The sequence below is a fragment of the Tenrec ecaudatus genome, chromosome 14 (assembly GCF_050624435.1).
Source record: "Tenrec ecaudatus isolate mTenEca1 chromosome 14, mTenEca1.hap1, whole genome shotgun sequence".
NCBI classification, from domain to species: Eukaryota; Metazoa; Chordata; class Mammalia; order Afrosoricida; family Tenrecidae; genus Tenrec; species Tenrec ecaudatus.
This window is the reverse complement of record NC_134543.1, coordinates 33,040,453-33,063,172: the sequence shown is the minus strand read 5'-3', so window position 1 is coordinate 33,063,172 and position 22,720 is coordinate 33,040,453. Positions and strand designations below refer to the sequence as shown.

General features: G+C 44.6%; 1 protein-coding gene across 24 annotated transcripts in view; it reads left to right on the top strand.

Annotated features, from left to right (window-relative positions):
• SIPA1L1 (signal induced proliferation associated 1 like 1) overlaps nucleotides 1-22,720 on the top strand; it is a 335,625-nt gene that overhangs the window by 115,153 nt on the left and 197,752 nt on the right. For 4 of the 24 annotated variants that reach the window (XM_075531745.1, XM_075531741.1, XM_075531738.1 and 1 more), the window contains one exon: nucleotides 4,941-4,982. The exons of the other annotated variants lie outside the window; for them this stretch is intronic. The gene's annotated coding sequence lies outside the window, so the exon portion shown is untranslated. The remainder of the gene's footprint in view (nucleotides 1-4,940; nucleotides 4,983-22,720) is intronic. 24 annotated transcript variants of the gene reach the window in all.

Sequence of the window (22,720 nt, the reverse complement as noted above, 5' to 3'; positions counted from 1 at the left end):
TTCATGATTGGGAAAAGGTGGTCTTATGAAAACTGTAACACACAATCAGTGTCCAGAGTGACTGGCTGCTTCAGCCACGCTGTGCTGGCGCACCACCGCTTCTGAAGAAGCTGAGCAGAATGGAAGCCGAGCAGTAAAGGGCTCACCTGCAGACGCCGGTTTCTGTCTCGCACCTTTCAGCCTCATATTTCACTTGCAGAAATCCTTCCACTCTTGACAGCCAGTGTTGAGAGCCTTTAGAATACTAGGAACCCCTAAAGAATTTGATTTTCTATTCTAGCAATTTCATTTAAATTGAAGATAAAAGTGTCATAAATCTTTTTTTTGTGGTAGTTACATAATGGTCAATTTAAGGTTTAAGCATGTAGGGGTGGAGTCTAGCCTGTCAATCAGGTCATAGCCAGTGAGGCTTCTGTGTAGGCATAGCCTTCTCCTAAGGATTCAGGGAATTCCCGTATTTCCTCCTCACACCCTGGGAGACATAGCAGCTGACAAGACACATGGACCCACCCGGATGCCACCCTGGGTGCTGGAGAAGCCCTGCCAGCGCTGAGATGTTTTCAGCGCCATTGGATCCAAAGACTTTCTACCCACTGGCCTGTTGCAATCCTTTTGCTCAGTTTTAAAATTGGATTTTTGGTTGTTTAGAGAGATTTTGTAAACTGTATCCTGGATCCAAGCCTTTTATTGGTTGTACATATGATTTGCAAACATTTTTTTTCCTTAATCTGAACCCCCACCCCCCTGTTCTCTTATAGTATCTTTCTTAGAGCAAACATTTTTAATTTTGAGGAAGGCGACTTGATTTAATTTTGATTGTTTCGGGGTCATATCTAAGAACTCTTGTCTAGCCACAGATCAAAGAATTTTTAAAAATAAAGTTTTTACATTGCGATGAGCAATCTATTTTAAATGGATTAAAAAAAATAAGGGGTGCACAGTGTTAGATAGATGCTTTCTTGTTCCAGTATTGTATATTTGGGGATTTCCTCTACTTACCCCACTGTGTACAGGGGCACTCTAGAACAAGGATTTGTACTTCGTCTACCTGATACCAACATGTAAATGGGAGGCACTGGATCCAAAAACTGAGCCTTGACGATTATTTTCCACTCGGATCTTCCTCTGTTGGCCACTCACAGTTACCTGTCAAGGAACTGCTTCATGCATTTGCCTCAGCGGCACAGCGGCCTGCAGTGGCGAGACAAGGGGGTGGAGTGCTTTCTTCAATCTCATCCAGAACTGGAATCCCTCTATCCTGTTTTAAATGGGAAATGCGGAGTCGATAGAGCTTGCAACAGTCAGTATTCTGTAACCATTTCTATTAAATTGTGAAAAAAAATTATATATAGAAACCAAAAATGGAGTTTAAAAGATCAAATGGAATAAAAAAATAATGGACTTTTTCCAAGCACTGTTTAAAGCTCCCTCAAGAATTAAGAACAATTTTTTTTAACCATTTCAGCAATCTTTACATACATTTCAACGACATTGAATGTGCTCATGATGTTGTTCACTGTGTTGACTTTCCTGCAGAAAAATACCTGGGAATTCTGCAGCCCTTCACTATTCTGGTTCTCATCCTTTGTTACATCAAGAATTTTCTGTTGTAAGCCCTTAAATATCCAATTATTGAATTGCCTGTGTAATGTGTGAGCTGATTAGGCTTCATTTTGAATTCCTTGCATAAGCTTAAAAAATTAGATAACTTTGGGGAGTCTAAAAGAGAGGTTAATGATTAATATATTAATTCTCTACTGAGTTTGAAAAATGTAACTAAATAGAATTAACTAGACTTCTGGTAACACACACAGAGCGCAGTGAATTCCTGGTGGAAAGAACTACATGATCTAGAAATTAGCCAACTTATTTTAAGTAATTATTTATCAATAGAAAACCACTCAAATTAATCGAGGGTAAATCCAACTACAGTGATCATAAATTTCTGAAAATTGACCCCAGTAGGTCATGTTAATGGAGTCACAACATGATCTAAAACGCTTGTCATGTCACTGAGTTGCTTCCTACTCATATGGACTCTGTAAGGGCAGGGTAGAACTACCCCTGTTAATTTCCAATACTGTACTTCTTCTTTCTCCTACAAAGTGGCTGGTGGATTTGAACTGCTGACCTTGTGGTTAGCAGCCCCCCTCATAGCCCACTACAAGTCATTAGGGCCCCTAAAACAAGATAGGGGTAGACAATTAGGAAGGCTAAGTTTAAGGTAATTAAGATCAACTTGACATTTAAATTCTAGAAATGCAGACCCTGACGTGAGCATCTGACCCGGATTGTCCCATGCCTTCTTGTGAGGCATGTCTCAATGAAAGAGAGACAATGGGCTAATGTGCTCCTGGGGACTGGTTGAGTAGGGAACACTTAGGAGGGAAGGATTGATTGGGAAGACCAATTCAAATCTAAATAAACATTAAAAATATAATTGGAAAGACCAATTAGATTTAATTCAGGAGGCCAATTAAACACTAAAAATTTAATTGTCCATTTTATTACAAGGATGCCTGTTTTGACTAGGTGTATAGAAATCAAGTTCTAGGTTTAGTGATGTTTGCAGTAATCCAAGGAGAGGGTGGAAACCGATTCAGTCTTCTGTTGTCTTCAGGACATTTTTTGTGCTAGTTCCTTGCATGTGAGCACGACTTAAGTAACCACATCTTTTCCCTATCCTTTTCCTAAGTACGTCTCAGTAGAACAGTGCCACAATGAGCTTCTTCATCTTTTGTGGGAGCCAGCCCCGCATCTGGATGGCTCCTTATGGGCGGTTGTGTGATTGAGGGATAAATTAAAGAGACATCAGACAAGGCATGCAAGGGCCCACCTCTTGTATGAAGACTGGAGGCAGAATGAGGGCGTAATGTATTATCTCATAGCCCTATGTAATCTCAGGTACATAGGTAACAGGAAGAGGCTGTATTAGAGGCAGAACCTTAACAGGAGGGGGACAAACAAGGGGGATATATTCACTAGGAAGGGGGGAGGTACTAGAGGTATACAGGAAGCCAGCCCCTAACACATCATTATGGGTCCGGTAGGCGCAATTGTACAGCGACAATAAGTAAAGATAGTAAAGTTACAGAGAGCCTGAGAGATAGAAGTAAAATATTGAAATAAATGGAGTCAGGCACATTTCATGTTAGCACGCTCACCTCAGCCCTGCTTGGTGGTCCAAGGGGAAAAAAGAGAATCTTTAATGCTAACCAAGGCTTTTATCTCTTGGGAACATACAAGCCCCCTAATTACAGGTGAAGACATATGTCACAGGATGGGGTTGTGCTATAGATAATACAGTAATAGGAGGGGTGATCTAGGTGTATCCACGTAATAGGAAGGGGGGACTGGGGGTACACATGTGGCAAGATGGGCGGATCCTATAGTCAGGATGGCCTCTGGATCTCCATAAGAACCATTAGGAAGCAGTAGGGTGTAAACCCCATCTACTGGAACCAAGCTAACAGTTGCAAGCTTCAGGGAGAAATATAGTCCCTTGTCTCCAGCAGCAGGGAGCAGGCCCACCCCTGTGGTGTGGGGAGACAGCAGTCTGCCTCCAGGGAGGATGGCTAAGCATCTGACCTCCCCCCTTTTGTAACGAGGTGGGCAGGGTCTAGAATCAAGTTGGCAGCCTGACCTTGGGTGTCTCTGAGCTCTTCTCCAGGGGAAAATGTCTATTATCCTTATCATGAAGGAAATACTTCAGGTGGGACAGACAACAGAGTCTGATTGCTCTTGATGGTAGACAACCTTCAGCCAAGTGTCCTTCAAGCAATTGACCTTCAAGAGCATAGTAAGCAACCCTGTGCTTACAAGAAGTGCTTTAAAACTGGCATTGTTCCGGAGGGACGTCGATGGGGGAGACTTTTACTTAGGAGCATGTGACTGCGGTGCATGTCCAGCCTGCAAAAGTCAAGGTCTCCCTGCCGGGAGCCCTGGCCTCCCAGGCTCCTTGACGCACGAACGAGGAGAATTTGCCCCCGTATGTTCTCTTCCCACTTCTGTTCCCCACAATCAATCCAGTGCCGGAGACAACATCCAAAGGAAAATTTCAGAACAGGTTGGTCTCAGGGAGAGAAAACTTGGTGCTTTTTCATAGGCATAGTTTAGGATTCGAATGCATTTAATGTTTGTGACCTCCCAGCTGAGTTTACCGAGAAGCGTCCGTGTTTGTGTTCAAAGAGATGATTCCCTTTCTTTCCGTCCATTTCTCTCACCAAATTAATCAAAGCGCTCAGCCATTGGGTTGTGTTTCCACTTCTGAGACAGAATAGGACCCTGAAGGGCTTGAGGCATGGTGTAGGCATCCTGGCCAGATGGAGATTTGTGCCTACGCCTTCTCGTTGATGCTCACTTTTCTCTGTGAATATGCTGCAGCCCTCGCAGTCAGCCAGGCCACTTACCTGGACACGGCCGGTTTCCAGGGACTGCTCACAGTCATTGTGTTCCTTTTTAATAAGTGACTTCATAAATGTAGGCAGGGGCATATTACAGCCTGTGGGGCAAAGCCTTTTTTAAAAGAGTTTGGAATTTGATGGCTATTGAAATATTGGTTATTATCAAAAGCTCAATAAATACATTTCCCCACTATTGGAACGTAGAGTGTTTCTGTGAAACCTTTTGTAAGTCAAGATGGTGTAAAGCAAGGACATGGTTACCCTTAATTTATACTGGGAAAACTTTTGAACATTGCCAGATGGAAAAATAATCAGCCATACCAAATAACACATACAATCTAAAATAACAGAAACATACAGCATTCACAGACTGACTGTTGAGCGCTGTGGTGGCTGATGCTGAGAAGTGTGTGTAGTTTCCAGGGAAAAAGCGGGGCATGAACGAATGAGCACTTCCAGCACTGCTCACTCGGTTGTAACCTCTCAGCTGGGATTTTGTCAATTTCTGAAGCCTGGTTTGTTTTCCATGTCTTTCAGCTCATCTTGGATCTCCTCCTTCACTTCCAATCGGTTTGGTTGGTACGTTTTCTGAAATGATTGACTATTGGCCCATTGTTTTTGGTACAGTGACTATATTCTTTCCATCTAAAGTTGATGCTTTTGCATCATTCATTATTCCGCACATAGAATCCCTCAACATTGCAAATCAAGGCTTGGAATACGAAGGGTGGTGGTGGTTATAAAACGATGAATTTTTATTCCCTCAAAGCCATGTATTTATTTATTTTTAACAAAACAACCCTATCACCTTCAAAGTATTCTCCATTATACCTCATCCATTTGTCAAGTCTGTGATTCCATTCTTGGAAACATTTTCAACTCATCTGTGTGGCTGATAGTGCCTCCCTCGTTTGTTTCATCACCTCTTCTGTCTCTTCAAGTCCCTGACCTTTTATGTCCCTCTTATTGGCGGAAACAAAAAGAAGTCACAGGGAGCATGGTCAGGTGAGTCAGGTATGTGGGGCAAGAGAGGCATGCTTTTGTTAATTTTTTTTTTGTTTGCCCAAAACTGGCACACTGAGATGACTGCGTGGGCAGGTGCATTGTCTTGGTGGCAAAACCAGGCCCCCGTCTGCCACCAATCAGGATTTTTTTGGTCACAGGCTGTTATGCACTCCAAATGCACTACTAGCCAGCATTTTCATCTGTTTGGGAAATTGACGGACGTCCAGAATGAGGTTTGTTATCAATTGCTATTTTACCTTGTTTTGAAACGAGAAAGCTACTGGTAGACTTTTTCCCACAGTGCTGTCCTGTAAACTGTGTTCAACATCACAAGGGTTTCTGTGGCATTTTTCCTGAGCAGGAAATGCAATTTCACAGCCACACGCTGTTCCCTTAAGTCAGCCATCACAAGAAAACTCGGTTTGAGTGGCACTGCTTTTCGGAAAAATTCACTGTGACCAAGAGAGAACCTTCCCAGGCGACACCTGTGGGTGCACTAACTCAGAGTTGCTCCGACGCTCTCCTAGTAGGACAGATGCCTCCTACAGAAGCTCTGCTCCTCTGCCCAGCGCAGTTCTGCTTTTTGGTGGGTACCTCCTCATATTTCCTGTATTTCTTCAGTTCTTTCACCTGTGAATGGCCAGGTGTGTCCTTCTCTTTAGGTTTTCTGGCTCCAGGTCTTTGCACTTACTTTCTTTGTCTTTTGGAGTTGCCCGTTGAAACCGTCTGCTTAGCCCTTGCAGGTTGTCACGTTCGAATCCCTCAGAGCTGTTTGTCCCTTTAAGTGATCAACCTCCCGAACCTTTGTTTGCTGACGGCTTCAACTCTAAGTATACTTAATTTTAGTCCCCTCGAAGACCGCCTAAGGACCTGAGTTTGTGCCCAATGGAAAAATTGGAAAACAATTGATTTTGATCAAAAAGATGTTTAATAATCATGTGGGGGGAAAATCATGTGAATGTGAGGTGAAAGAAGATAGGGAATCTAATATTGTGACTTAAATTTATTTGAAATGGCATCTTGCCGAATTACACCAAGTACACTTTCCATCTCTGGCTTATGCAGCGGATTTTGCCCTGGACTCTGGAAGAAGAGGGAAGTGACTACATGAGATTTAGTCTCATGCAAAATGTGCTTAGGAAACCTTTGAGTGGTGACTCCACCAAGGAAGAGATCGGGTACGTAGGTAGACTCCATCGATCTTTCAGCATCCTTAGCCTGAGACATTTGTCCTCAGAACCACAGGGCGCTGTTGGAGCTTCAGCCAAGATGCCCGGGAGAGAAACGCAAAACCATCGTTCCACTAGCCCCACCCAGTGATGTTACTTGAAACTTCTTGGCAACCACCATCTTCAGGGAAGTTTAAGTGGGCACATTGTCAGCCCAGATTCTTACTGGAGAAGCGATGGTGGTAGCAGAAATTGAGTCTGAAAGAGTTCTCTCTCCCACAGCCTGTTATAAATATTTTCAAGTTAAGAATCTATCTAACCATCCTTTCCAAGTTTAAGGGGAAATATGTTATTTAAGGCATATTGTAAGAAAATATTTCAGTTTTATAATTCTCTTTTCAGTTCATTGCTTTTTATAAAGTTAAAAAAATTGATTAGTAATTTTACTAACCTACAAGTATTGATAATCAGGGCTTATAATAGATCCCTATTGACATTAAATGTTTCAGACAAGGAAATTCTTTACTGTCTCTCTAAAGGGGCCCGTTTTAGGAAGATTTATGAAATGCAGCAAGCCCCCTTGTCATGGAACGCTCCCTCCTTAGATAAACTAAAACAAACAAAGTAATAAGTCAGCCAAGCTCCCTGCCCTCCAGTGGAGTCTCAACTTCCAAAGTCCTATGGGCAGGGTAGACCTGTCCCTGCGGATTCAGGGAGGGTCACACCTGATGAGAGAAGAAGCCTCACCTTTCTCCAGAAGAACAGCTGATGGTCTCAAACTGGTGACCTTGCGTTTAACAGAACCCTAGAAACCAGTCTCTCCGCTGATGGGGTTGCTCTGAGTAGGTCTGTATACACTCCACTGCCCCAGGACTGACCTAGCATGATCCTGCCAGGCTGTTCCGATGCAGCGTGGTCTGTCTTGCCTCCATGAGTTTCTTACCTGGTCCATCCTCTGCGTGGAAAGGTCGGTCCATCTCCTTTAGCCAGGGTAAATGCTGCTGCGTCTTCATGTTTGGTTCTCGTTCAACCTCCCTGTCATGCATGGCATCTTCCTTGCCTTCTTTTTGTCGTAGACATGAGGCAGCCTTTGCAATGCCGTTAGAACAGTGTGCGGCCTTACCACAGGGTGCTTATCACACTGCACAAGACCGTTTCCTCTGGTTTTTCTGAATGAAAAATACCCCGAGGACAAGGCATTTGTCCTGCTGTGTGTGCTCGCGCTGTTCCTGGATTGATGCGCAGTGGGTGCCAGGTAGCAGGTGCTCAGTAAATGCTGAATGAACGAGGCTGCGTGGGACAAGCAGTAAGGAAGGCTGGGGCTTTCCTGTTTCCCCTTTCACCCCTTTGCTCCATCTGTGGAGACAAAAGGTAGGCGAGACCTGCACATCTTGGAGGGAAGGACCTGAGCTTGACAGGGAAGAGCTGCAGTCTTTCCTTGGCTTTCTCGTGGCAGGAGCTGCAGATCCCGGGGCACAGTCCCAAACTGTAAAGGGGGTGTGGTTCTCGGACTCTTCATCCAGGAGCTCTGTGCTCTGTACATTTCACACTCACTGAGTGTCTCCTACGAGCTGGCCATTGGAGCCGGCAGAGTGAACAAGGATAGTTTCTCCAGGGCGGAGAGACGGTCAGACTGATGGACACACACAACCCCTAGCCTCAATGTGTGTGTAAGCCCTTAGGGATACAGAGGAGGGACTTGTGATTCTTGCACATTCTTTCTTCTTGAAGAAAGAATGTTACATTCTCTTGATGAAAGCAAAGCGTTGTTCTTTAAGTGCCGCCCATTGGGCTCTGCGCTTCTTGCAGTTTCATAAGCACCTGCAGGCTTCTGCTTGTGAATTGCCAGATTGTTGCGTGTTCGAAGTAAGCGTGTGGACCACAGTGCCCGGCTCTGTGCCCACCACTTCCCTGATGTGACCGTGCCTGTACCGCTTCCACCCGCTTTTCGAGTCCCTGGTATTTGCAACCTTGTCTGCTGATTGCACCAGTTAATATGCACTGTCGGCCACTGAGGACATCACATTCTGGACGGTACAGGAGGAAGAGGGGTGACATTCTAAACCACGTCCGCTTCCTTTACACAGCCTTACTGTGAACTTGACAGGCCACAACTTCAGTCTTGTGGCTTTACTTTACAAAGAGAGGCAATGGTATCTTTTAGTTTTGACATTCTTATTTATGTCCTTTGCTCAAGTTAGCCCGTGACTCCTGTCTGGTTGGTTAGCACATCACTGTCCTCTCCCCCCCCCCACCCCCCCTGGCTAACCATCACAGCATGTCTCTGTTGGTGTGAAATGTTCTCTATGGCGACTTGCTAACAGTGGTCTGATGTCATATTGTGTCTTTTTGTAATGGACTTATTTCGTTTGGCACACTGTAGTCTTCTTCACGCTGAGGGCTTTGCTTCCCTCAGAGAGTCGGTTCTGTTGGGACCAAGGGAGGATGGTTGCCAGTGGCAACAGGCCGCAGCTTCAGCCACGCTGCTGATGACTAACTGAATGCGGCAGGATCCATTCTGGACCTTATTCCATACTTTTTTTTTTTTCCTGGTCTAGAGTTTTGGGATCTTAAAATCAGATTAACCGTTTCAGATAGCTAGAAAATGAAATGTATGGCTTTGCTCTGCCCTCTGGATCATAGGCTTGGTTTATCTCCGGGCATGATGGACTGGACCCGAATTGTAGGCTATCGAGATCACAGGCTTTGGTGTGTGGACACGCACATTTGGACACACCTGGTCATTTGACTTTTGCTACTTATCATTAATTATTTAATTAATTTAAATGACTTTTGCAGAATTCCTGATTTTTTTGTTTATAGAAATAGACATGCAGTATTTGTGAAGATTTTATATTTAGAGCCTTTCCTCAAAGATCTTTTTCCTCTTCTTTATTTGCCTCTGTGCTGATGGTGATTATCCTAATGTGGATCCTAAAATGGATAAGTTCTAATTTCCTGAGCAGTGTCGTGAGCTAGTCCCAACCATGTACCACTGAAGTACACCTGAAAAAAATGTTTCTTAAGTTAAATATGTCTTCAGGCTTGGCGATGTCCTCAAAATTAAATATAATAGTTGTCACACCCTCTCACTCCCCACCAAAAAAGTGCCTCTAATTGGTACTATAATGATTTAACTGATGGTATGACAGGAAATCAATTATTTTCTTTTATCTTCTAGATTCAGAACACAAAATACCAAAGAAAACTCTTTGTTCCATGTCAATGTGACTATTTTGGCCAACATGACCCTGGGAACTCGTACTTTCCAAAGAGAAGTGTCTATTGCAAAGGAGCTTAAAAATAGGTTTTTGTCGGCATCTTTTTTGGGATGGTATTCATGTACTAAGTACTCCATTGAAAATATGCTTTACTATTTCATTCTATGTGCAGAGCAATCGGAAATTGGCTTTCCCAAGCCCTCTAATGATGAAGAATGGCCTGCTTTTATTAGTTAGGAGAAAAAGTAAATTTCAGGGACCTTCAGCTGCAGGATGGCTCCTTCATCCCAGCTGCTGCTCCTTCCTCTGGGGGGGATGCCAGTCGCTCAGAGCAGGCTTTGTCTGTCATGCATAAGTGAACTTTGTTTGCACCTCTTTTAAGCAGCTTAAACTGCCCAAGAGTCCAGCCGGACATTCCTCTCCAGACAACAATTTAAATTCAGGTCAAATTTAGAACCCAACTTAACATTCGTTTAAAAAGAGACAGCTTTTAGAAAATTGGTCTGGTTCATTTGGGTCTTGAGAATCTGAGAGACTACTTCTTGCCCTTCACATAGCTCAGCTTTATGCTCTGCAAGGCAGTCTGTCTTTGAGGCCAGATGAATCAGTGCCCTTGGAATTTGGGACCTAGTTTTCCTGTGTAGTCACTAGTGCCTACTCATTATTCCAATCGATTTACACAAGATGAGACTTTATTCTTCATTAAATAAGGTCTGATTTTTGTGTACTAATTTTATTGCAAGCTTTTGAGTTTGAATTGAAGAAAATGGAAAGAAAATCCAGTAAGCTCATTTGAAGATGCTAAGATGATAGGGTTGTTAAAAGACAGAATCCCCTCAACAGTAGTGGGTTTTTCAAGACCACAATGAAGGTGGCACGACCATTAAAGTGCTCGGCTGGGAACTGAAAGGGCATCAGTTCATTGATCTCGAGTAACGATGAGGGCACAGAGCAGATAGACGGTCCTAGTGCGGCAAAGGCTTCCCTCTCATTTCTGTGTTGTCAGCACGTAGTCTGAATATTGGTAACCCGGAGTGGAAGGAACTCGAAAGAGGGAGACGCTAAGACTATTGCAATGATGACGAGCCCCAATTTCATGATGTAACCACTTTTATAACATGCCAGGGAATGACGAGTTATAAAAATGGGAACTAATCCTCCCCATTATAGCTTGTCATATCCAAGTCCAAAGTTTACAGCAAATGTGTTTAGTGGAAAAGTTTCTAGGAGACGTTTGGAGTTGAGGAACACTTTTTCACTGACTTTCTAATTACCAAAGATGCAGAACATATATTATGCTGCTGTGTGAGTCTGGGTTGACTAGAGGAACAAATTCAGAGGCACTCGTATATGTATAAGAGAGAGCTTTATATCAAGAAGTAATTAGATATCAAGCAAACATCCCAGCCCCAGATCAAGTCCATGAGGCCAATACTAGCCCAGAAGTCCCTCTTTAGACTCGTGTAGCTGCATGCAATGATGCAAAGTGCAGGAAGGTCACAGGGTGGTGGGTGCAAAGTCTTGCGGATCCAATGGCAGTGGTTACATCTCCAGGGCTTTGGCTGGTTTCAGACAAGTGACTCACCAATAAGAAGGTGAAAGGAGAGAGAGAGAGAGAGAGAGAGAGAGAGAGAGAGAGAGAGAGAGAGAGAGAGACCGAGACCCACCACCAGAGAGACATATATCTCTGGCCTTCCAACCCAGCTTTGACCTGAGTGGCAGGTAAACTTAGTCCACGTGTTCCTATGGAAGCCATATTGGCACAAGAAACCCAACTGTCACAGCTACCATGGATACATGTCGCCTATGCCTAAAATTTTGTCTACAGTTGAAGACATAAATGACAAGTTTAAAATTTAAAGTACCTACATTGTACTGATGTCATTGAAAAATAAAGGTTGAGGGCAGACCTTTCCCTTTACCACTTAAAAAGCGAAAGTAAACATCCCTTGGTAGGTAGTTAAACCTCTCTTTCCTGCTTCTATATAATGGTTTCCTTGATGTTGCCACCTTTAAATGGTGATAGTATTAACATTGTTTTTTTTCTAATGCATTTGGCAATATAAAATTGTGTGTGTGTGTATTTGACCCAACCTTATCTGTAATATTTTTAATGCAGGAAATAACTTTTTGAAAAAGAAGTACTTTAGTTTGATGACATATTCCGTATTACTTTAAGAACTGGTGTGTTTATAACTGTAGGCTACTCCGAGTATTTTTGCATGAGACAGGCAGTCGTTGGAGATCTCCAAGGTCATCATGCTGTGCTGTACTAACTGAGGTTAGGACGCCAAGCGAGGAATGTAAACATTTGGGATGTTATTGTTGTTGTTTTGTACACATTTGAGCAAAAGCAAAAGGCCTCCAGATGCACATACATATTTTACAGAGTATTTCCAACTTGCTGTCATAAGGAATGAAGATGCTTGTTTCTGATAACTGGGAAGGTGACTCATTTGCGTTAATGACAGCAATACTTAGGTCATTTTAATAATGTATGTTTTATTGGTCATTGTTTCCATGTCTTTCTCTCCGTTGAGTCCTTCCTTGAAGTAGTGTGTTCACATTGACAAAGCACATAAACCAACTCTACCGTTTAGATACAGTGCTGACTCCTGTGAAAGAACATGTCAGCCATTGATAGGTTTTTCAGCCTTCTATTAATCAATGTGAAATTTGTGTTCCCCAGAAAGCTTCATTGCTACCAAAATGGCAAAAAAAAAAAAAAATCAATCTAGAACACTTGAACGCAGTGTTAGGTTTCTGGAGTGGGTTACACCTCGGTTCTTTGCTTCTCATGCTGAAAGAATTCACGCCAAAGCACGTTTTGTAATCCAAGTGAGTTTTTATGAAGGACGGGACAAGTTTCAGTTTTACATAAATCAGTCTCAAAAGGGTACATGCTATTTCTGGCAAGCGCGCTAAGCCGCATGGCCAGGGTTCACAACTGGACATGAAACAACCACTTGCACAAGAGCACCCACACGTGCAGAACTTGGGAATCAAGTTCCTGGGAAGCCAGAAGCCCAAGGATCCTAGAGACTAAGAGCATGTGGGTCCACACAGGGGAGGGAGACGCTCACCCTCCACCTGCCTCCAACCAGGAGCAGGGTGAGAGAGAGCAACGCCTTCCCAAGGCCAGGGTGTTTCAAACCTCTGGCCAGGGAGGCGTGGTTGATTGTATTGGTTGACCTGCTGGGCCAGGCCCCCCTGTGTGATGTACCTGCGGTGGGAGTGGCCAAGATGGTGGCTTTACCTGGGCCTTGGGAACTTGTGTCTGCGTGCTCAGTTTGCAGTCTCCATGGGTGTCCAATTGTTGCCTGATTTCTTTCCACATCTTCTATGGGGCCTTTGCAGGCCTGGGAGGGACAAACCCCCTGCCCCTATAGCTAGTTTAGGAAGCTAAGAGCGGCTTTTGGAAACAGAGCTATCTCTGGGCTGAGTACCTTGAGCCTGCAGCAGTTTCCTTTGGTCTTCCCAAGTGGACACTGTACTACCGGTGGTTCAGTAGAAGCCCAAAGACAGAAGTAGAATGGCCACACAAGTAAATGGACACGTGCAAACTGGTCGTAAGTAGGCGTTCAGAGACTTTATAACCCCATTTCACCAATAATCGAAAAAGGATCAACCCGATGCATAATTCATATGAAGCAGGAGGTAGGCGATGCAGGCTCCATTTCCAGCACACTCTACATGAGAACAAACTGCTTGGAACTCTGGCATGTAGCTGACACCCTGATTTAGTTTTGAGTACATAATGGGATGAGGGGTGGGAGAGAACTTCTGACAAAGGTGGGTGGGAACTAGCCAAGGTGGGATTTTGGATGGAAGGGACTATTTCAGGCAGAACCCCACCTCAGCTAGGAATGTTGGGAGTATCCAGAGTGCTTGAAGGCTCATGACACAGGGCCACACCAGCGGGGGATGTGTGTGTGTGTGTGTGTGAATGCTTATAGGTGGAAGGAGGGGCTTGGGACTGTGCGTGGGAGTGGGGTGGGCATACGCAGGGCTCTTTAGCCCATGTCTAGGAGTTCTTATTCTTTGCTAAGTGGTGATGAATTACTTTAGGCAAGGGGGCGTTTTGTTTTTACAGAGTCCATCCACTTGCTCTGTGCAGAATGTATTGGAAAGTAGAGGCAGAAAGTCTTTTCCTGGATGCTAGTTTGGGCCATGAGGGGAGGGGTGGGCTGATCCCCCCACCTACCCTGCCTTTTAAGATCAGAACTGGGATGTGCCGTGTTTGGTCTTAGATGAGCTTTGCTGCTTTAACTCAACTAGAGTGTAGCTTCCTGGAGGGCCTGAGATCATGGTCTATTGATAGGCCCGTGACCTTGACGGAACCTGACAAAGACAAAGTGCTTTAATAAGTAGGTATGAGCTGCCTCGGTCAGATGGATTGCCTGAGGAAAGTACTCTCAGGTCTTCTCTTTATCCACGTCTGTCAGCACCTCTCCCTGCCACCCAGTGGTCTGACGGGCAGATGGGAAGGCCGGAGGCAGCCAGCATCAGCACCGCAGCCTTGCGTCCTTGCCAGCAAGGTCATTATTGGGTGACTTTGGAAACACGGGCTACGAACTTGGTCTATGACTTGGCCCATGACTTTGCCGTGCCCGCAGGCCGGTCGACAGCAAAGAGCAAGTGTGGGTCGCTTGAGATCTCAGGAGAGGCGAGGCAGGCCAGAAGCGAGTTAGCAACATCGGGTTCGTTTTATTAGCGTTCAGGACTTTTTAATTTCACTCCAACCATGTTTTCCCAAACAAGTTGATGCTTTATTTAAAAATACAGGAGAAGCAAGAGGTAAGTGGGGTTCGCAGGCTCCACTTTGAGTGCCCCCCTGAGGTATGCTTTGAGAGTGGCCATAAATCTCAGACTTCGTTAAAAGCCTGAGCAGTAAAGCTGTGTATAATGTGAACATCTGCCAAGGAAGATAGCCGTTTGGTTCTTGGCTATAAATCACGTTAATATAAACTCTAACTGTAAACTGTTTGTGCGCTCCGCTTCAGCCTTGAAGACCATGTGCCGGTGGGGCTCAAGCCCGAGCTCCCCGTGGTGGGGAGTGTGGCTGTTAGCTGGCCTTCCAAGGGAGCCCAGCCCATGTTTGCTGGAGTGAGCAGGACTTGTGGGCCGCGGCAGACACACGCTTTTCCCTGGTTTGGACCTGAAGCCGTGTGCGCTAAGAGTCACTTGCTTGTAAATGGGTCGGAAAGTGGGTTTGATTGTGCTTTCAGAGGTGGAGCTAGGAATCTTGTCGTCTTCTCTCTGAGGGGCTAGCAGTAGTAGCCTCTGCTTTGGGCTGCCTTCCAGGCAGCACCCAGGGTCCCTTTGACGCCCACTCCTCTCCGCTTTCCAGCCACACTTCCATTCAGGGGGCGCGTTTGTGAAACAGACCCCTCAGCCTCCCTACAAATGACTGCACGGGAGGCACTGGGCTCTGTTCTAGTGCTGGGCCTCTGCAGCAAACGGAGTCATTGTGTGTGTGTGTGTGTGTGTGTGTGTGTGTGTGTGTGTGTGTGTGTCTGGCAAGTTGGATAGGAATTGAATTGAGACTGGCCAGGGCGACTTGAATACACTTTCATTCTAAGATTATAACATTGACCAAACAGTGGTCCAGAGCACTTTGGGAGAATCTCCCTTTGTAGATGGTGGTATTGCACTTGGTCTGCCCGGGTCCTGCCGGCTGGGGTGCCCATAGCTGCATTTCCAGCGTGCGTTCAGGTGCTCTACGTTCGTGGTGAGTTTTGTCGAGTTGAGAGCGGTGTGTTTAAGTCTCCAATTAATGATGAATGCTCTCTTTTGCTTTTCTTTGTTTTAATTTCATTTTATTTTGGGAGTCTGTTTTCAGGTTACATATACATTTCTAATTGTCACATCTACCTGACGTCAGAATCACCATGAGAAACAGAACTTTTTTGCTCCAATATTATTTTGGGTTCTTAAGTCTATATTGTCTAATGATACCATTGCTGCGCTAGCTCCTTCCTCACTGTTGTCATGGTGGATGGCTTTACACCTTTGATAAGCTGTCAAAGAAAAATGATGTGTCCGTGTCAGAATGTAACTCCCTCCTTCTCTCCCTCCCCTCGCTGCTTTGGGGCCCCTTGTGTCTCAGAGCAACCCTGGAGAGCTGAGCAGAACTGCCCCTTCGGCTTTCCAAGACCAACTCTACAGGAGCAGTTCACGTTTCTCCTGCACAGCTACTGGGGGTTCGAACTGCTGACCTTGTGGTTAGTGGCTTGGTGTGTATAATCCTCTCTGTGTGTGTGTGTGTGTGTGTGTGTGTGTATTTAGATAGCATTTTGCTTACAACCATGATGATAAAGAATAATCCATTACAATTACAGTTTTAAGCTTTAGTATATACGTGTGTACAGTTCCAATAATTTGAAAGCATGTATAACATAAGTCCGTGTTTGGCTGCTTCTAAGCTCTATACAACCTTGGAAACTCAGTGGGGAGGGCCGCTCGGTCCTGTAGGGTCACTGAGTCGGATCAGTCATATAGTGCTCGCTTGCGCTCGCTCTCTCTCTCTCTCTCTCTCTCTCTCTCTCTCTCTCTCTCTCTCTCTCTCTCTCTCTCTCTCTCTCTCTCTCTCTCTCTCTCTGCTAAAGAGTCAATGTGGACTCATGGTGACCTTGCAGGACCCAGAAGAACTGCCTCTGTGCTTCCAAGGCTGCATGTGTTACTGGGAGCAGAAAGCTCTGTCTTTCTTTGTAGTTTCGTGGTTTTAACGGCGGATTGCAGCCCTGCAATCTGACACTGCTTGAGCTCCAACTAGCTCCCACCAACAGTCAGGATAAAGACCAGGTCCACTTTTCCAAACACCTGTCATTGCCTTCCTTTTGTGGTCGCGCCTCCTATCATGCGTGACTCTTGCAATTGTTGATCTATTTTCCATGTCTGTGGCTTGGTTGAGGATGTTTAACTTGATGTATCAGAATGCCCCGTAACTGGAATTGTATAGTAGGTAACCTTTAACACTGGCTCCTTTCACGTCGTACAGTGCCTCTGAGATTCGTCCAAGGTCTGGCATACGTCCGTTGTTTGTTGATTTTTACTGCTTAGTGTTCTAGTTGATGGATGCATCAGTTTTTTTATCCATTCACTTGGATCCAGGACACTTGGATTAGTCCCACCTTTGTGTGATTGCGATCGAGCGTGGTCAGGGATTTCTGGAGACAAAAGTGTTTCTTTATGGCAGGTGTGTGATATCTAGGTCCATGTGGGAACTGTATATTTAGTTTTATAGGAAGCTACCTTACCACTTCTGACAGTGACGGTAGCATTTTGCGTACCCCAACAGTGTGGGAGAGTCACACTTGCTCCCACCTGTTGCTCCCAGTGCTTTTGTGTTCGCCCTGCTGAGCGGGCTGCAGCCATGGCTCTCAGGTGCATTTTCTTAGTGGTGCTTCTTTGCCTTTCCTGTTAGCCTCTTTGGTGAAGTGTTCTCTTTCAGCTCTGTATTTTCCATGTTTCACAATAAAATGTAATACACTATTTCTTGATAACAGAGAACATTGCTATGAGCTATAATTATTCAAAGGAGCCCTGGTGGCACAGTGGATTGCTATCCACAAGATCAGCCGTTTGAAACCACAAACTGCTTCCCAAGAGAAAGGGGAGGCTTTCTATTCCCTTAGGATACACAGTCTCATTGGGCCGCCTCTCAAGTACTCTTGTCAGTGCAAGAACACTTTGTTCTATCAAACTGGCATTCCATGATGCTCGCCTTCCCGACACGATTGCTGAAGACAAATGGGTGCATAAGCAAATGTGGTGAAGAAAGCTGATGGTGCCCGGCTATCAAAAGATATAGCATCTGGGGTCGTAAAGGTTTGAAGTTAAACAAACATCCATCTAACTCAGAAGCAACAAAGCCCACATGGAAGAAGCACACCAGGCTGTGTGATCGTGAGGTGTTGATAGGATCAGGTATCAGGCATAAAACACCCAGAACAAAAAATCATATAGTTGTAAATGAGGGGGAGTGTGGGGTGGAGACCCAAAACCCATCTGTAGGCAGTTGGACACCCCCTTACAGTAGGGTTGAGGGTGCCATAACACCGATGAAACATAAAACTTTCCTCTAGTTCTTTCATGCTTCCCCCCCTCCCTCCACTATCATGATCCCAATTCTACCTTAAAACTCTGGCTAGACCAGAGCATGGACACAGATACAAAAAACAGCTGGAAACACAAGGAATCCAGGACAGATAAACCCCTCAGGACCAATAATGAGAGTAGCGATACCAGGCGGGGAAGGGGAAAGTGGGGAAGAAAGGGGAGCTGATCACAATGTGATCACAATGTGATCACAATTAACTCCCTCCAAGGGGGACAACAGCAGAAAAGTGGGTGAAGGGAGACATTGGTCAGTGTAAGACATGAAAAAATAACAATTTATAAATTATCAAGGGTTTGTGAGAGAGGGTGGGAGAGGGAGGGGAAAAATGAGGAACTGACACCAAAGGCTGAAATAGAAAGAAACTGTTTTGAAAATGATGATGGCAACAAATGTACAAATGTTCATCTGTCCTGGATTCCCAATGTTTCCAGTTCCTATCTGTACCAGTGTACATCCTCTGGTCTAGCCAGATTTATAAGATAGAATTGGGATCATGATGATGGGGAGGAAGCATTTAGGAACTAGAACAAAGTTGTATGTTTCATCATTGCTACACTGCACTCTTACTGGCTCTTCTCCCTGTGACCCTTCCGTAAGGGGATGTCCAGTTGCCTACAGATGGGCTTTGGGTCCCCACTCTGCACTCCCCCGTATTCACAATGATATGATTTTTTGTTCTTCGATGCCTGATACCTGATCCCATTGACACCTCGTGATCGCACAGGCTGGTGTGCTTCTTCCGTGTGGGCTTTGTTGCTTCTGAGCTAGACGGCCGCTTGTTTACTGGCTTGCATCCATTTTTAATGATTGAATCTGTGGTGTTTTTGTTGGAATTTCTTTTGTGAAAGTTGGTATACTTATTTACAAGGGCCTATATGAATTTCCACTGCCTCCCACACTTGTAAAATTTCAGCAGTGAATCAGGCTGACCAAAGCCGAATCGATGCCTTTGAACTGCAGTGGTGAAGGACACGGAGTACCCATGGACTACTGGTAAAGCTAACAAACTGTGATGTGCCTGTTAGGCTGGGTTCTCTGTAGTAGCAAAACCCAGTGACATTTGTTTGTGTGTGTAGATTTATATCGAGAAATGACTCACAATGTTGTAGAAGTGGGTAAGTTCAGTCTGGTTCGCGTCTATGGGCCAGATGTAAACTGAAGGCTTTTCTTGGTTCCTGTAGCTGCAGGGCCTGATGAACAGGAAGGAGGATGGATGGCCAGGTCTGGTGGAAGTTGCTCTGAATGAGTGAGGGTTAGATAGTCTCCTGGGATCAGAGGCAATAGAACAGGAGTTTGACCAATCCATATGCAGGATCCAGGTCCAGTAGTACAAGTGAGCTCTCTCCCACCCACTGTCAGTTTACACTGCGGAGGCCGCACCCTGATCTTCAACCTCCTCAGTCACAGCAAGGCTGTGACCAGTGGAAGGAGGTCTGCGCTACCCACAATGGCTTGGTTGCTTCACAGAAGATCCTGTCATGGAGTTGACCACACTGAGTGAGATCATATAATAGAAGAAGCCTGCCCCTCCAAGCTCACATGAAACCTAGCCATCACATGGTGTAAATGCATACATACCAGTGCCGTGCACTCCTCGGTGCTGGCTAGTCACTCTCACACACAGGAGGCTGTTGTGGTCCTCGGGAGGCACGGCCATGCAGGACAGGTGGTCTCGCCACGTCACGTGGAGGTCGCTGTAGTGGAGTGCCCCAGCTTGCCATGGCAGCCCCTGGCCACAGACCGCTGTGCCCTCCATGTCCCAAGTGAACACCAAGCCAGACTCCCTGCCATCCCCTCCGTGCTGACTCAGAGACCCCTGTGGGTGTCCAAGACGGTCACTGTTACGGGAGTGGAAAGCTTAGTCATTCTCAGACCAGTAATTACAGTGGTTTGTAATAACAAATGAGGGCTACCTACTTTTTGATGCACAAAACCACTTTATTAGTAGTATTATTAATGTACTAGGGGACAGTAATCGGAAAAAGAGGAGACTTCCTACTCCCATAAAACTGTACAGTATTGGGAACCATCAGTTCTCCCCTGTCCTATAAGGACAGTTGAATTGACTGATGACAATGAGTTTGAGTTTTGAGAGAATATCAAAATTTGCTCAAAAAATTCCACTATCTTTTAATTACATTATCCCTTCAGCTTTTTGAAGTTCCTTCATATTATTGGGTTAGATATGTTTAATATATCTGGAAGAATACTAAAGAACCTTTCCTTAATATATGTTTATGCAGAGAAAGGAACTAAAAAGAAACAACGTTTAATGCCCTTAAGTTGACGCCGACTATAGGGCAGGGTGGAACTGCCCCTGTGAGCTTTCTGAAACGGTAATTGTTTACAGGAGTAGAAAGCCCCAACGCTCTCCTGTAGTAGATGGTTTTGAACTGTTAACCTCGCAGATCATAGGCCAATACGTAAATACTATGCCACCAGGGCTCCTGGTGAGAAAGTTGTACAAGGCATTCTATATACTAAGAGAAATATATAACTAACTGCCCTCAGATGTGAACTGTACCTAACTTTTCCAACTATGAAAGGAATTCCTTTATAACCCAAGGACTGCCGGTATGTAATTAATATATGCACAGTGTTTGCTTGTGTATTCTTCTTAACAAATACTTAGTTCTTTGGAGTGCCTTTTTGCTTTCCATGTCTCATACTGCCAAACAAGTTCTTGGTCAAAGATACGTAATTACATAATACTATGGTAATTTCTTATGCAAATGGCATATTTTAAATCGCCAATTTTACAGCTTTATTTCCAGTTCCCAGATCAGGATACTTTATTCCTTCTACATTATTAGAAATAGAAGGTGAAGTACCCTACCCCTCCCCAAACAGTATTGATGTACTCAATTATGAACTCTCTCATTTTAGTAATGGAATATTTTAGACGGTCACTTTTCTTGTGTGCCATCTTTCCTGTATTCACTTAGGCCCTCAAATTCGTGAGTGTGTTTTCAAGTAAAACCCATCTTTATGAGTGTCTTTTTCAAAATTGGGGACTGAAACTAGAAACCGAAGATATTGTCCTGGGTGGGGGTCTGTAGAATGCGAGATGCTTCACCAGAAAGCAGCGCCCAGTTCCTGATCGTGAAAGACTACGGGATTTTACTGGACAGCTTGTTAGAAACCTTCATATAAGCTTGATTGCAGTATTTGTTTGTTATAAACATGGCAAGATCCTCACAAGTAGTCCAGATGTTTCTGTTTTGACATTTGGAGGGAGCGATTTGAATTCCCATAAAGGTGCTGTCTGACCTTAAAGACACTGACCATAAAAGTGCTGTCTGAGTTACGTGTTGGCCAGCTCACTGTGAGGCCAGCACTTTGAAACCATCACCCACTACTTCATTAAAGACTCACACCCTGGAAACTCCCGGGGCGGTTCACCCCTCCAGGGTGATGGCAATGAGACCGGTAAGGGACGAGTGCTGGCAGTGATGAGCTGGGTGCCTGTACTCCGAGGGAGAAAGATGTTGCCGTCGGCGCCTGTAGAGATTGATAGCCGTGGAAACCCACCCTGCGCGGCAGTTCTGCTTGGTGTCCTGTAAGGTTATTTTGAGTCTGAGTTGACTTGACAGCTGTGGTTAACCAATTAGATAGAAGAAATTGATAAATGGGAAAACATTAAAATAAAGAACCTATCTTCATTCAAAGAGTTGTAAAAACTGCTGAGAGAGGAGGTACCTAGAGTACATATATCCAGCAGATACTCAGATGCAGAATGCCAGGAGGTTCCCAAAAAACCCTGGAATTGCACTTGGCTGAGCATAGCTTTTGTAGTGCGCATTTCCCCCTTCTAGGTGAGCATCCAGCAACTTACCTTGAGTGAATGCACCCAGTGGCGTCTCCTGGAAGGCTCTCTCTGGTCACAGTGGGTGTTTTCATAAAGGCAGTGTTACTGGAACCTCTTTTTTTTTTTTTTTGGTGGTATCAGGCTGATTTAAGAGAGCAGCATGCAGCTGTGAAATTTTGTTTACGGCTTCAGAAAAATATCACAGAAACTGTTAAGATATTGAACACAGCTTACAAGGACAGTGCTACGGGAAAAACCTCAAGTGTATGAGTGGTTTTCTCATTTCAAAAAAGGTGAAATGTTTTTAAAAAGGTGAACTGTCGATTGATGATAAACCTCGTTCCTCCCGAATGGACGAAAATGTAGACTCATAGTGCATTTGGAGATTGTCCCACCAGGTCCGCCTGTTAATCAAGCTGTCTATTTAGAGCAGTGGTTCTCAACCTTCCTAATGCCACGACTCTTTAATATGGTTCCTCATGTTGTGGTGACCCCCAACCACAAAATTATTTTTGTTGCTACTTCATAACTGTAACTTTGCTACTCTTATGAATCGTAATGTAAATATCTGATATGCAGGATGTATTTTCATTGTTACAAATTGAACATAATTAAACATAAGTAAGGCATAGTGATTAGTCACAAAACAATATGTAATTATATATTGTGAAATATTTATGTGTTTTCTGATGGTCTTCAGCAACCCCTGTGAAAGGGTCATTCGACCCCAAGGGGGGTCTCGACCCACAGGTTGAGAACCACTGATTTAGAGTTTCTGAGAAGGTTGTATAACAGTGCTTGACAAAAACAAAAACCAACCAACAAAAAAGTGTTTGACAAAAAAGGCCTGATTTGTGGCAATTGGGGGACTGGTTTTGCCATCACAACAACGCACCTGCTCATGCAGCCATCTCAGTGAGCCAGTTTTGGGCAAAAACAGCATGCCTTTTTTGCCTCATGCACCTGACTCACCTGACCTCTCTTCATGAGAC